Genomic DNA, 13,200 nt, shown 5'->3' with positions numbered 1-13,200 from the left:
GTTCCACACTCCGTAAGCAACAACTTCAGTGTTTCAAGTCACCCGATATGCCGAGAGTCAAAGGAGCGCAAAACCCCAAGCGTCAAAAGACAAGATGAGTTGATGGAAAGAGCATTGAATTGAGGAGCACAAAAGTTCAGCTCGTACAATAGGCAACGAAGGTCTATTCGTGCGTCTTCATCGCACTTGAAAGGACTGCCTTGCAGACCAAGGGCAGCGGGCGGTAAGACATGATGCCGAGAAGCCTGAAGCGAGGGGGATTAGCTCAAATGGTAGAGCGCTCGCTTAGCATGCGAGAGGTAGCGGGATCGATGCCCGCATCCTCCAGGTGCGAGTCTGGAGCTCTGGGAGCCGGGTGCTCTCCTTTAGCCTCTGCGACTTCTGATAGGTTCTCCTCCGCTCAACGTCCTTCAGCTGTCAAGCATTGAAGGGCCACGCCTCCTTCCCCACCTCAGTCTGCACCGAGTGCGTCCGATTTGGCAGCTTAGCAAATGAAAAGTATATCCGAGTGAAAACAATGCTGAGAATACTCTCACGAATCCTTAGAAGACGTGCGTTTGATCAACGATTGCTTAACATTCACATTCGAGCCATCAAGCTCGTAGTTTTCCTTCAAATATTGAAAGCTGTCAGCGAGCACATCACGCTCTGGAGGACGGTGAAGTATTTTGAGTACTTCAACAGAAAGAAGAGCAGACAGCTCCGCAAATATGCGAGGCGCAGAGAGCGCAAGGCGAGCCCCGCACACGTTTCGGTGGCTGAGAGAGGGCGGTTTTTGCTTCTGCATTTCTCAAGTAATGGCGCATGACGACAAGCGATCGCGGTGCTCATTTACCACATAGCGGTGAGGAGTTTTCATGACGTGTTCTTTTGAACGAGCAACGAGGTTGCCGCCTTGGACAGCTGACTGCACGCTGGCATTGTGCCACGTGATGAGGATTGACCAGGCTCCTTCAGTCATCAGTCACCTTCCATCGTTTGCCGTAAGCAGACGCTGCGAGGTGTTGTGGATATCAGTTCCCAGGAGTGAGGAAGAGGAGGAAAAGGGCTCGTCCGGGATTTGAACCCGGGACCTCTCGCACCCGAAGCGAGAATCATACGCCTAGACCAACGAGCCACAGCGACTCTTCCGGTTTTGTGTTGTCAGCGAGCTGGAGGACGGGGGGAGGCGTCATTCGCTCGTCCCGTCAGACCTTCATCAATAAGTCAAGAAAGCCGACTGCCTTGAAGGCGAAGGGCAGTGGACGGCGCCCGGTAAGAGGGGAACAAGCGGCACAAGGCGACGCCGAGGAGGAAGGCACAGCGAGGGGGATTAGCTCACATGGTAGAGCGCTCGCTTTGCATGCGAGAGGTAGCGGGATCGATGCCCGCATCCTCCAGGTGTACGCTGAGCGCTCGGTGCGTCGAGAGGTGTCCTTTAACCCCTGATCACGCCTTGCGAGGAGAGTGTGAAGCGTTTAGCAGCCACGCCCCCTTTTCATCTTCTCTCTGGTTTAAGTACGTCTCCGCCACTCTCTCTTGACACTTCATGGCAGCATGTCGGGGGTCCGAGTGATGTTTTTAATGGCTGAGTGAGGGCACGACGCTGAAGCAGAGAGGCCATTTCAGCCAGAGAGACTTGTGCTAGGTGAGCTGTGAAAGACAGACTCGCGACAGAAACAAAGCCCCAAAGTCTCGGGTGAGATCAAAAGGCAAATGCAACACCCAGCAGAGGGTGTCGCAAGATTAGGGAACAGGCGTCTGAAATCCCTGTGAGGCAAACTTTCCGGCCCGGGCACCGCAGTTGGCCTCGTTGGCGTAGTAGGTAGCGCGTCAGTCTCATAATCTGAAGGTCGTGAGTTCGATCCTCACACGGGGCAGGGCCACTTGCTTTCTTGCTCTTTTCAGACACTTGCAGCAACTATTCGCTCAGAACCACGTCTGCGTGCCTACCACGTGGAAAGCCTCACCTTTACACGGGAGAGGAGCAAAGCCGCACCCCTTTCCTACATAACACTCACATTCAGAGTTAAATCCCCAAATTTGCCCTAACTTCCGCTGGCGCTGCTGTCAGCCTGCCCCTGTTGCCGATGAAAGGCTCACACAGCGTCATGACAGTTGCAAAACAATGTTCCACACTCCGTAAGCGACAACTTCAGTGTTTCAAGTCACCCGATATGCCGAGAGTCAAAGGAGCGCAAAACCCCAAGCGTCAAAAGACAAGATGAGTTGATGGAAAGAGCATTGAATTGAGGAGCACAAAAGTTCAGCTCGTACAATAGGCAACGAAGGTCTATTCGTGCGTCTTCATCGCACTTGAAAGGACTGCCTTGCAGACCAAGGGCAGCGGGCGGTAAGACATGATGCCGAGAAGCCTGAAGCGAGGGGGATTAGCTCAAATGGTAGAGCGCTCGCTTAGCATGCGAGAGGTAGCGGGATCGATGCCCGCATCCTCCAGGTGCGAGTCTGGAGCTCTGGGAGCCGGGTGCTCTCCTTTAGCCTCTGCGACTTCTGATAGGTTCTCCTCCGCTCAACGTCCTTCAGCTGTCAAGCATTGAAGGGCCACGCCTCCTTCCCCACCTCAGTCTGCACCGAGTGCGTCCGATTTGGCAGCTTAGCAAATGAAAAGTATATCCGAGTGAAAACAATGCTGAGAATACTCTCACGAATCCTTAGAAGACGTGCGTTTGATCAACGATTGCTTAACATTCACATTCGAGCCATCAAGCTCGTAGTTTTCCTTCAAATATTGAAAGCTGTCAGCGAGCACATCACGCTCTGGAGGACGGTGAAGTATTTTGAGTACTTCAACAGAAAGAAGAGCAGACAGCTCCGCAAATATGCGAGGCGCAGAGAGCGCAAGGCGAGCCCCGCACACGTTTCGGTGGCTGAGAGAGGGCGGTTTTTGCTTCTGCATTTCTCAAGTAATGGCGCATGACGACAAGCGATCGCGGTGCTCATTTACCACATAGCGGTGAGGAGTTTTCATGACGTGTTCTTTTGAACGAGCAACGAGGTTGCCGCCTTGGACAGCTGACTGCACGCTGGCATTGTGCCACGTGATGAGGATTGACCAGGCTCCTTCAGTCATCAGTCACCTTCCATCGTTTGCCGTAAGCAGACGCTGCGAGGTGTTGTGGATATCAGTTCCCAGGAGTGAGGAAGAGGAGGAAAAGGGCTCGTCCGGGATTTGAACCCGGGACCTCTCGCACCCGAAGCGAGAATCATACGCCTAGACCAACGAGCCACAGCGACTCTTCCGGTTTTGTGTTGTCAGCGAGCTGGAGGACGGGGGGAGGCGTCATTCGCTCGTCCCGTCAGACCTTCATCAATAAGTCAAGAAAGCCGACTGCCTTGAAGGCGAAGGGCAGTGGACGGCGCCCGGTAAGAGGGGAACAAGCGGCACAAGGCGACGCCGAGGAGGAAGGCACAGCGAGGGGGATTAGCTCACATGGTAGAGCGCTCGCTTTGCATGCGAGAGGTAGCGGGATCGATGCCCGCATCCTCCAGGTGTACGCTGAGCGCTCGGTGTGTCGAGAGGTGTCCTTTAACCCCTGATCACGCCTTGCGAGGAGAGTGTGAAGCGTTTAGCAGCCACGCCCCCTTTTCATCTTCTCTCTGGTTTAAGTACGTCTCCGCCACTCTCTCTTGACACTTCATGGCAGCATGTCAGGGGTCCGAGTGATGTTTTTAATGGCTGAGTGAGGGCACGACGCTGAAGCAGAGAGGCCATTTCAGCCAGAGAGACTTGTGCTAGGTGAGCTGTGAAAGACAGACTCGCGACAGAAACAAAGCCCCAAAGTCTCGGGTGAGATCAAAAGGCAAATGCAACACCCAGCAGAGGGTGTCGCAAGATTAGGGAACAGGCGTCTGAAATCCCTGTGAGGCAAACTTTCCGGCCCGGGCACCGCAGTTGGCCTCGTTGGCGTAGTAGGTAGCGCGTCAGTCTCATAATCTGAAGGTCGTGAGTTCGATCCTCACACGGGGCAGGGCCACTTGCTTTCTTGCTCTTTTCAGACACTTGCAGCAACTATTCGCTCAGAACCACGTCTGCGTGCCTACCACGTGGAAAGCCTCACCTTTACACGGGAGAGGAGCAAAGCCGCACCCCTTTCCTACATAACACTCACATTCAGAGTTAAATCCCCAAATTTGCCCTAACTTCCGCTGGCGCTGCTGTCAGCCTGCCCCTGTTGCCGATGAAAGGCTCACACAGCGTCATGACAGTTGCAAAACAATGTTCCACACTCCGTAAGCGACAACTTCAGTGTTTCAAGTCACCCGATATGCCGAGAGTCAAAGGAGCGCAAAACCCCAAGCGTCAAAAGACAAGATGAGTTGATGGAAAGAGCATTGAATTGAGGAGCACAAAAGTTCAGCTCGTACAATAGGCAACGAAGGTCTATTCGTGCGTCTTCATCGCACTTGAAAGGACTGCCTTGCAGACCAAGGGCAGCGGGCGGTAAGACATGATGCCGAGAAGCCTGAAGCGAGGGGGATTAGCTCAAATGGTAGAGCGCTCGCTTAGCATGCGAGAGGTAGCGGGATCGATGCCCGCATCCTCCAGGTGCGAGTCTGGAGCTCTGGGAGCCGGGTGCTCTCCTTTAGCCTCTGCGACTTCTGATAGGTTCTCCTCCGCTCAACGTCCTTCAGCTGTCAAGCATTGAAGGGCCACGCCTCCTTCCCCACCTCAGTCTGCACCGAGTGCGTCCGATTTGGCAGCTTAGCAAATGAAAAGTATATCCGAGTGAAAACAATGCTGAGAATACTCTCACGAATCCTTAGAAGACGTGCGTTTGATCAACGATTGCTTAACATTCACATTCGAGCCATCAAGCTCGTAGTTTTCCTTCAAATATTGAAAGCTGTCAGCGAGCACATCACGCTCTGGAGGACGGTGAAGTATTTTGAGTACTTCAACAGAAAGAAGAGCAGACAGCTCCGCAAATATGCGAGGCGCAGAGAGCGCAAGGCGAGCCCCGCACACGTTTCGGTGGCTGAGAGAGGGCGGTTTTTGCTTCTGCATTTCTCAAGTAATGGCGCATGACGACAAGCGATCGCGGTGCTCATTTACCACATAGCGGTGAGGAGTTTTCATGACGTGTTCTTTTGAACGAGCAACGAGGTTGCCGCCTTGGACAGCTGACTGCACGCTGGCATTGTGCCACGTGATGAGGATTGACCAGGCTCCTTCAGTCATCAGTCACCTTCCATCGTTTGCCGTAAGCAGACGCTGCGAGGTGTTGTGGATATCAGTTCCCAGGAGTGAGGAAGAGGAGGAAAAGGGCTCGTCCGGGATTTGAACCCGGGACCTCTCGCACCCGAAGCGAGAATCATACGCCTAGACCAACGAGCCACAGCGACTCTTCCGGTTTTGTGTTGTCAGCGAGCTGGAGGACGGGGGGAGGCGTCATTCGCTCGTCCCGTCAGACCTTCATCAATAAGTCAAGAAAGCCGACTGCCTTGAAGGCGAAGGGCAGTGGACGGCGCCCGGTAAGAGGGGAACAAGCGGCACAAGGCGACGCCGAGGAGGAAGGCACAGCGAGGGGGATTAGCTCACATGGTAGAGCGCTCGCTTTGCATGCGAGAGGTAGCGGGATCGATGCCCGCATCCTCCAGGTGTACGCTGAGCGCTCGGTGTGTCGAGAGGTGTCCTTTAACCCCTGATCACGCCTTGCGAGGAGAGTGTGAAGCGTTTAGCAGCCACGCCCCCTTTTCATCTTCTCTCTGGTTTAAGTACGTCTCCGCCACTCTCTCTTGACACTTCATGGCAGCATGTCAGGGGTCCGAGTGATGTTTTTAATGGCTGAGTGAGGGCACGACGCTGAAGCAGAGAGGCCATTTCAGCCAGAGAGACTTGTGCTAGGTGAGCTGTGAAAGACAGACTCGCGACAGAAACAAAGCCCCAAAGTCTCGGGTGAGATCAAAAGGCAAATGCAACACCCAGCAGAGGGTGTCGCAAGATTAGGGAACAGGCGTCTGAAATCCCTGTGAGGCAAACTTTCCGGCCCGGGCACCGCAGTTGGCCTCGTTGGCGTAGTAGGTAGCGCGTCAGTCTCATAATCTGAAGGTCGTGAGTTCGATCCTCACACGGGGCAGGGCCACTTGCTTTCTTGCTCTTTTCAGACACTTGCAGCAACTATTCGCTCAGAACCACGTCTGCGTGCCTACCACGTGGAAAGCCTCACCTTTACACGGGAGAGGAGCAAAGCCGCACCCCTTTCCTACATAACACTCACATTCAGAGTTAAATCCCCAAATTTGCCCTAACTTCCGCTGGCGCTGCTGTCAGCCTGCCCCTGTTGCCGATGAAAGGCTCACACAGCGTCATGACAGTTGCAAAACAATGTTCCACACTCCGTAAGCGACAACTTCAGTGTTTCAAGTCACCCGATATGCCGAGAGTCAAAGGAGCGCAAAACCCCAAGCGTCAAAAGACAAGATGAGTTGATGGAAAGAGCATTGAATTGAGGAGCACAAAAGTTCAGCTCGTACAATAGGCAACGAAGGTCTATTCGTGCGTCTTCATCGCACTTGAAAGGACTGCCTTGCAGACCAAGGGCAGCGGGCGGTAAGACATGATGCCGAGAAGCCTGAAGCGAGGGGGATTAGCTCAAATGGTAGAGCGCTCGCTTAGCATGCGAGAGGTAGCGGGATCGATGCCCGCATCCTCCAGGTGCGAGTCTGGAGCTCTGGGAGCCGGGTGCTCTCCTTTAGCCTCTGCGACTTCTGATAGGTTCTCCTCCGCTCAACGTCCTTCAGCTGTCAAGCATTGAAGGGCCACGCCTCCTTCCCCACCTCAGTCTGCACCGAGTGCGTCCGATTTGGCAGCTTAGCAAATGAAAAGTATATCCGAGTGAAAACAATGCTGAGAATACTCTCACGAATCCTTAGAAGACGTGCGTTTGATCAACGATTGCTTAACATTCACATTCGAGCCATCAAGCTCGTAGTTTTCCTTCAAATATTGAAAGCTGTCAGCGAGCACATCACGCTCTGGAGGACGGTGAAGTATTTTGAGTACTTCAACAGAAAGAAGAGCAGACAGCTCCGCAAATATGCGAGGCGCAGAGAGCGCAAGGCGAGCCCCGCACACGTTTCGGTGGCTGAGAGAGGGCGGTTTTTGCTTCTGCATTTCTCAAGTAATGGCGCATGACGACAAGCGATCGCGGTGCTCATTTACCACATAGCGGTGAGGAGTTTTCATGACGTGTTCTTTTGAACGAGCAACGAGGTTGCCGCCTTGGACAGCTGACTGCACGCTGGCATTGTGCCACGTGATGAGGATTGACCAGGCTCCTTCAGTCATCAGTCACCTTCCATCGTTTGCCGTAAGCAGACGCTGCGAGGTGTTGTGGATATCAGTTCCCAGGAGTGAGGAAGAGGAGGAAAAGGGCTCGTCCGGGATTTGAACCCGGGACCTCTCGCACCCGAAGCGAGAATCATACGCCTAGACCAACGAGCCACAGCGACTCTTCCGCTTTTGTGTTGTCAGCGAGCTGGAGGACGGGGGGAGGCGTCATTCGCTCGTCCCGTCAGACCTTCATCAATAAGTCAAGAAAGCCGACTGCCTTGAAGGCGAAGGGCAGTGGACGGCGCCCGGTAAGAGGGGAACAAGCGGCACAAGGCGACGCCGAGGAGGAAGGCACAGCGAGGGGGATTAGCTCACATGGTAGAGCGCTCGCTTTGCATGCGAGAGGTAGCGGGATCGATGCCCGCATCCTCCAGGTGTACGCTGAGCGCTCGGTGTGTCGAGAGGTGTCCTTTAACCCCTGATCACGCCTTGCGAGGAGAGTGTGAAGCGTTTAGCAGCCACGCCCCCTTTTCATCTTCTCTCTGGTTTAAGTACGTCTCCGCCACTCTCTCTTGACACTTCATGGCAGCATGTCAGGGGTCCGAGTGATGTTTTTAATGGCTGAGTGAGGGCACGACGCTGAAGCAGAGAGGCCATTTCAGCCAGAGAGACTTGTGTTAGGTGAGCTGTGAAAGACAGACTCGCGACAGAAACAAAGCCCCAAAGTCTCGGGTGAGATCAAAAGGCAAATGCAACACCCAGCAGCGGGTGTCGCAAGATTAGGGAACAGGCGTCTGAAATCCCTGTGAGGCAAACTTTCCGGCCCGAGTGCCGCAGCTGGCCTCGTTGGCGTAGTAGGTAGCGCGTCAGTCTCATAATCTGAAGGTCGTGAGTTCGATCCTCACACGGGGCAGGGCCACTTGCTTTCTTGCTCTTTTCAGACACTTGCAGCAACTATTCGCTCAGAACCACGTCTGCGTGCCTACCACGTGGAAAGCCTCACCTTTACACGGGAGAGGAGCAAAGCCGCACCCCTTTCCTACATAACACTCACATTCAGAGTTAAATCCACAAATTTGCCCTAACTTTCGCTGGCGCTGCTGTCAGCCTGCCCCTGTTGCCGATGAAAGGCTCACACAGCGTCATGACAGTTGCAAAACAATGTTCCACACTCCGTAAGCGACAACTTCAGTGTTTCAAGTCACCCGATATGCCGAGAGTCAAAGGAGCGCAAAACCCCAAGCGTCAAAAGACAAGATGAGTTGATGGAAAGAGCATTGAATTGAGGAGCACAAAAGTTCAGCTCGTACAATAGGCAACGAAGGTCTATTCGTGCGTCTTCATCGCACTTGAAAGGACTGCCTTGCAGACCAAGGGCAGCGGGCGGTAAGACATGATGCCGAGAAGCCTGAAGCGAGGGGGATTAGCTCAAATGGTAGAGCGCTCGCTTAGCATGCGAGAGGTAGCGGGATCGATGCCCGCATCCTCCAGGTGCGAGTCTGGAGCTCTGGGAGCCGGGTGCTCTCCTTTAGCCTCTGCGACTTCTGATAGGTTCTCCTCCGCTCAACGTCCTTCAGCTGTCAAGCATTGAAGGGCCACGCCTCCTTCCCCACCTCAGTCTGCACCGAGTGCGTCCGATTTGGCAGCTTAGCAAATGAAAAGTATATCCGAGTGAAAACAATGCTGAGAATACTCTCACGAATCCTTAGAAGACGTGCGTTTGATCAACGATTGCTTAACATTCACATTCGAGCCATCAAGCTCGTAGTTTTCCTTCAAATATTGAAAGCTGTCAGCGAGCACATCACGCTCTGGAGGACGGTGAAGTATTTTGAGTACTTCAACAGAAAGAAGAGCAGACAGCTCCGCAAATATGCGAGGCGCAGAGAGCGCAAGGCGAGCCCCGCACACGTTTCGGTGGCTGAGAGAGGGCGGTTTTTGCTTCTGCATTTCTCAAGTAATGGCGCATGACGACAAGCGATCGCGGTGCTCATTTACCACATAGCGGTGAGGAGTTTTCATGACGTGTTCTTTTGAACGAGCAACGAGGTTGCCGCCTTGGACAGCTGACTGCACGCTGGCATTGTGCCACGTGATGAGGATTGACCAGGCTCCTTCAGTCATCAGTCACCTTCCATCGTTTGCCGTAAGCAGACGCTGCGAGGTGTTGTGGATATCAGTTCCCAGGAGTGAGGAAGAGGAGGAAAAGGGCTCGTCCGGGATTTGAACCCGGGACCTCTCGCACCCGAAGCGAGAATCATACGCCTAGACCAACGAGCCACAGCGACTCTTCCGCTTTTGTGTTGTCAGCGAGCTGGAGGACGGGGGGAGGCGTCATTCGCTCGTCCCGTCAGACCTTCATCAATAAGTCAAGAAAGCCGACTGCCTTGAAGGCGAAGGGCAGTGGACGGCGCCCGGTAAGAGGGGAACAAGCGGCACAAGGCGACGCCGAGGAGGAAGGCACAGCGAGGGGGATTAGCTCACATGGTAGAGCGCTCGCTTTGCATGCGAGAGGTAGCGGGATCGATGCCCGCATCCTCCAGGTGTACGCTGAGCGCTCGGTGTGTCGAGAGGTGTCCTTTAACCCCTGATCACGCCTTGCGAGGAGAGTGTGAAGCGTTTAGCAGCCACGCCCCCTTTTCATCTTCTCTCTGGTTTAAGTACGTCTCCGCCACTCTCTCTTGACACTTCATGGCAGCATGTCAGGGGTCCGAGTGATGTTTTTAATGGCTGAGTGAGGGCACGACGCTGAAGCAGAGAGGCCATTTCAGCCAGAGAGACTTGTGTTAGGTGAGCTGTGAAAGACAGACTCGCGACAGAAACAAAGCCCCAAAGTCTCGGGTGAGATCAAAAGGCAAATGCAACACCCAGCAGCGGGTGTCGCAAGATTAGGGAACAGGCGTCTGAAATCCCTGTGAGGCAAACTTTCCGGCCCGAGTGCCGCAGCTGGCCTCGTTGGCGTAGTAGGTAGCGCGTCAGTCTCATAATCTGAAGGTCGTGAGTTCGATCCTCACACGGGGCAGGGCCACTTGCTTTCTTGCTCTTTTCAGACACTTGCAGCAACTATTCGCTCAGAACCACGTCTGCGTGCCTACCACGTGGAAAGCCTCACCTTTACACGGGAGAGGAGCAAAGCCGCACCCCTTTCCTACATAACACTCACATTCAGAGTTAAATCCCCAAATTTGCCCTAACTTTCGCTGGCGCTGCTGTCAGCCTGCCCCTGTTGCCGATGAAAGGCTCACACAGCGTCATGACAGTTGCAAAACAATGTTCCACACTCCGTAAGCAACAACTTCAGTGTTTCAAGTCACCCGATATGCCGAGAGTCAAAGGAGCGCAAAACCCCAAGCGTCAAAAGACAAGATGAGTTGATGGAAAGAGCATTGAATTGAGGAGCACAAAAGTTCAGCTCGTACAATAGGCAACGAAGGTCTATTCGTGCGTCTTCATCGCACTTGAAAGGACTGCCTTGCAGACCAAGGGCAGCGGGCGGTAAGACATGATGCCGAGAAGCCTGAAGCGAGGGGGATTAGCTCAAATGGTAGAGCGCTCGCTTAGCATGCGAGAGGTAGCGGGATCGATGCCCGCATCCTCCAGGTGTACGCTGAGCGCTCGGTGCGTCGAGAGGTGTCCTTTAACCCCTGATCACGCCTTGCGAGGAGAGTGTGAAGCGTTTAGCATCCACGCCCCCTTTTCATCTTCTCTCTGGTTTAAGTACGTCTCCGCCACTCTCTCTTGACACTTCATGGCAGCATGTCGGGGGTCCGAGTGATGTTTTTAATGGCTGAGTGAGGGCACGACGCTGAAGCAGAGAGGCCATTTCAGCCAGAGAGACTTGTGTTAGGTGAGCTGTGAAAGACAGACTCGCGACAGAAACAATGCCCCAAAGTCTCGGGTGAGATCAAAAGGCAAATGCAACACCCAGCAGCGGGTGTCGCAAGATTAGGGAACAGGCGTCTGAAATCCCTGTGAGGCAAACTTTCCGGCCCGGGCACCGCAGCTGGCCTCGTTGGCGTAGTAGGTAGCGCGTCAGTCTCATAATCTGAAGGTCGTGAGTTCGATCCTCACACGGGGCAGGGCCACTTGCTTTCTTGCTCTTTTCAGACACTTGCAGCAACTATTCGCTCAGAACCACGTCTGCGTGCCTACCACGTGGAAAGCCTCACCTTTACACGGGAGAGGAGCAAAGCCGCACCCCTTTCCTACATAACACTCACATTCAGAGTTAAATCCACAAATTTGCCCTAACTTTCGCTGGCGCTGCTGTCAGCCTGCCCCTGTTGCCGATGAAAGGCTCACACAGCGTCATGACAGTTGCAAAACAATGTTCCACACTCCGTAAGCAACAACTTCAGTGTTTCAAGTCACCCGATATGCCGAGAGTCAAAGGAGCGCAAAACCCCAAGCGTCAAAAGACAAGATGAGTTGATGGAAAGAGCATTGAATTGAGGAGCACAAAAGTTCAGCTCGTACAATAGGCAACGAAGGTCTATTCGTGCGTCTTCATCGCACTTGAAAGGACTGCCTTGCAGACCAAGGGCAGCGGGCGGTAAGACATGATGCCGAGAAGCCTGAAGCGAGGGGGATTAGCTCAAATGGTAGAGCGCTCGCTTAGCATGCGAGAGGTAGCGGGATCGATGCCCGCATCCTCCAGGTGCGAGTCTGGAGCTCTGGGAGCCGGGTGCTCTCCTTTAGCCTCTGCGACTTCTGATAGGTTCTCCTCCGCTCAACGTCCTTCAGCTGTCAAGCATTGAAGGGCCACGCCTCCTTCCCCACCTCAGTCTGCACCGAGTGCGTCCGATTTGGCAGCTTAGCAAATGAAAAGTATATCCGAGTGAAAACAATGCTGAGAATACTCTCACGAATCCTTAGAAGACGTGCGTTTGATCAACGATTGCTTAACATTCACATTCGAGCCATCAAGCTCGTAGTTTTCCTTCAAATATTGAAAGCTGTCAGCGAGCACATCACGCTCTGGAGGACGGTGAAGTATTTTGAGTACTTCAACAGAAAGAAGAGCAGACAGCTCCGCAAATATGCGAGGCGCAGAGAGCGCAAGGCGAGCCCCGCACACGTTTCGGTGGCTGAGAGAGGGCGGTTTTTGCTTCTGCATTTCTCAAGTAATGGCGCATGACGACAAGCGATCGCGGTGCTCATTTACCACATAGCGGTGAGGAGTTTTCAGGACGTGTTCTTTTGAACGAGCAACGAGGTTGCCGCCTTGGACAGCTGACTGCACGCTGGCATTGTGCCACGTGATGAGGATTGACCAGGCTCCTTCAGTCATCAGTCACCTTCCATCGTTTGCCGTAAGCAGACGCTGCGAGGTGTTGTGGATATCAGTTCCCAGGAGTGAGGAAGAGGAGGAAAAGGGCTCGTCCGGGATTTGAACCCGGGACCTCTCGCACCCGAAGCGAGAATCATACGCCTAGACCAACGAGCCACAGCGACTCTTCCGCTTTTGTGTTGTCAGCGAGCTGGAGGACGGGGGGAGGCGTCATTCGCTCGTCCCGTCAGACCTTCATCAATAAGTCAAGAAAGCCGACTGCCTTGAAGGCGAAGGGCAGTGGACGGCGCCCGGTAAGAGGGGAACAAGCGGCACAAGGCGACGCCGAGGAGGAAGGCACAGCGAGGGGGATTAGCTCACATGGTAGAGCGCTCGCTTTGCATGCGAGAGGTAGCGGGATCGATGCCCGCATCCTCCAGGTGTACGCTGAGCGCTCGGTGCGTCGAGAGGTGTCCTTTAACCCCTGATCACGCCTTGCGAGGAGAGTGTGAAGCGTTTAGCAGCCACGCCCCCTTTTCATCTTCTCTCTGGCTTAAGTACGTCTCCGCCACTCTCTCTTGACACTTCATGGCAGCATGTCGGGGGTCCGAGTGATGTTTTTAATGGCTGAGTGAGGGCACGACGCTGAAGCAGAGAG

The 13,200-nt window shown here is 54.0% G+C and overlaps 1 protein-coding gene and 25 non-coding genes across 26 annotated transcripts in view; 20 read left to right on the top strand and 6 right to left on the bottom strand.

Annotated features, from left to right (window-relative positions):
* LOC107077277 (baculoviral IAP repeat-containing protein 1-like) overlaps positions 1-13,200 on the top strand; it is a 150,575-nt gene that overhangs the window by 107,578 nt on the left and 29,797 nt on the right. The gene's annotated exons all lie outside the window — the stretch shown is intronic.
* On the top strand, positions 255-327 carry trnaa-agc (transfer RNA alanine (anticodon AGC)). Its single transcript has one exon. It is a non-coding gene; the product is annotated as a tRNA-Ala (tRNA).
* On the bottom strand, positions 1,046-1,117 carry trnap-cgg (transfer RNA proline (anticodon CGG)). Its single transcript has one exon. It is a non-coding gene; the product is annotated as a tRNA-Pro (tRNA).
* On the top strand, positions 1,307-1,379 carry trnaa-ugc (transfer RNA alanine (anticodon UGC)). The gene has a single exon. It is a non-coding gene; the product is annotated as a tRNA-Ala (tRNA).
* trnam-cau (transfer RNA methionine (anticodon CAU)) lies at positions 1,787-1,859 on the top strand. Its single transcript has one exon. It is a non-coding gene; the product is annotated as a tRNA-Met (tRNA).
* Positions 2,364-2,436, top strand: trnaa-agc (transfer RNA alanine (anticodon AGC)). The gene has a single exon. It is a non-coding gene; the product is annotated as a tRNA-Ala (tRNA).
* On the bottom strand, positions 3,155-3,226 carry trnap-cgg (transfer RNA proline (anticodon CGG)). Its single transcript has one exon. It is a non-coding gene; the product is annotated as a tRNA-Pro (tRNA).
* On the top strand, positions 3,416-3,488 carry trnaa-ugc (transfer RNA alanine (anticodon UGC)). The gene has a single exon. It is a non-coding gene; the product is annotated as a tRNA-Ala (tRNA).
* Positions 3,896-3,968, top strand: trnam-cau (transfer RNA methionine (anticodon CAU)). The gene has a single exon. It is a non-coding gene; the product is annotated as a tRNA-Met (tRNA).
* trnaa-agc (transfer RNA alanine (anticodon AGC)) lies at positions 4,473-4,545 on the top strand. The gene has a single exon. It is a non-coding gene; the product is annotated as a tRNA-Ala (tRNA).
* Positions 5,264-5,335, bottom strand: trnap-cgg (transfer RNA proline (anticodon CGG)). The gene has a single exon. It is a non-coding gene; the product is annotated as a tRNA-Pro (tRNA).
* trnaa-ugc (transfer RNA alanine (anticodon UGC)) lies at positions 5,525-5,597 on the top strand. Its single transcript has one exon. It is a non-coding gene; the product is annotated as a tRNA-Ala (tRNA).
* Positions 6,005-6,077, top strand: trnam-cau (transfer RNA methionine (anticodon CAU)). Its single transcript has one exon. It is a non-coding gene; the product is annotated as a tRNA-Met (tRNA).
* On the top strand, positions 6,582-6,654 carry trnaa-agc (transfer RNA alanine (anticodon AGC)). Its single transcript has one exon. It is a non-coding gene; the product is annotated as a tRNA-Ala (tRNA).
* On the bottom strand, positions 7,373-7,444 carry trnap-cgg (transfer RNA proline (anticodon CGG)). The gene has a single exon. It is a non-coding gene; the product is annotated as a tRNA-Pro (tRNA).
* On the top strand, positions 7,634-7,706 carry trnaa-ugc (transfer RNA alanine (anticodon UGC)). The gene has a single exon. It is a non-coding gene; the product is annotated as a tRNA-Ala (tRNA).
* Positions 8,114-8,186, top strand: trnam-cau (transfer RNA methionine (anticodon CAU)). Its single transcript has one exon. It is a non-coding gene; the product is annotated as a tRNA-Met (tRNA).
* trnaa-agc (transfer RNA alanine (anticodon AGC)) lies at positions 8,691-8,763 on the top strand. Its single transcript has one exon. It is a non-coding gene; the product is annotated as a tRNA-Ala (tRNA).
* trnap-cgg (transfer RNA proline (anticodon CGG)) lies at positions 9,482-9,553 on the bottom strand. Its single transcript has one exon. It is a non-coding gene; the product is annotated as a tRNA-Pro (tRNA).
* Positions 9,743-9,815, top strand: trnaa-ugc (transfer RNA alanine (anticodon UGC)). The gene has a single exon. It is a non-coding gene; the product is annotated as a tRNA-Ala (tRNA).
* trnam-cau (transfer RNA methionine (anticodon CAU)) lies at positions 10,223-10,295 on the top strand. The gene has a single exon. It is a non-coding gene; the product is annotated as a tRNA-Met (tRNA).
* On the top strand, positions 10,800-10,872 carry trnaa-agc (transfer RNA alanine (anticodon AGC)). Its single transcript has one exon. It is a non-coding gene; the product is annotated as a tRNA-Ala (tRNA).
* Positions 11,280-11,352, top strand: trnam-cau (transfer RNA methionine (anticodon CAU)). The gene has a single exon. It is a non-coding gene; the product is annotated as a tRNA-Met (tRNA).
* On the top strand, positions 11,857-11,929 carry trnaa-agc (transfer RNA alanine (anticodon AGC)). The gene has a single exon. It is a non-coding gene; the product is annotated as a tRNA-Ala (tRNA).
* On the bottom strand, positions 12,648-12,719 carry trnap-cgg (transfer RNA proline (anticodon CGG)). The gene has a single exon. It is a non-coding gene; the product is annotated as a tRNA-Pro (tRNA).
* trnaa-ugc (transfer RNA alanine (anticodon UGC)) lies at positions 12,909-12,981 on the top strand. The gene has a single exon. It is a non-coding gene; the product is annotated as a tRNA-Ala (tRNA).

Source organism: Lepisosteus oculatus, chromosome 4 (genome assembly GCF_040954835.1).
Source record: "Lepisosteus oculatus isolate fLepOcu1 chromosome 4, fLepOcu1.hap2, whole genome shotgun sequence".
Taxonomy (NCBI): domain Eukaryota; kingdom Metazoa; phylum Chordata; class Actinopteri; order Semionotiformes; family Lepisosteidae; genus Lepisosteus; species Lepisosteus oculatus.
This window is presented reverse-complemented; position numbering and strand designations above follow the sequence as displayed.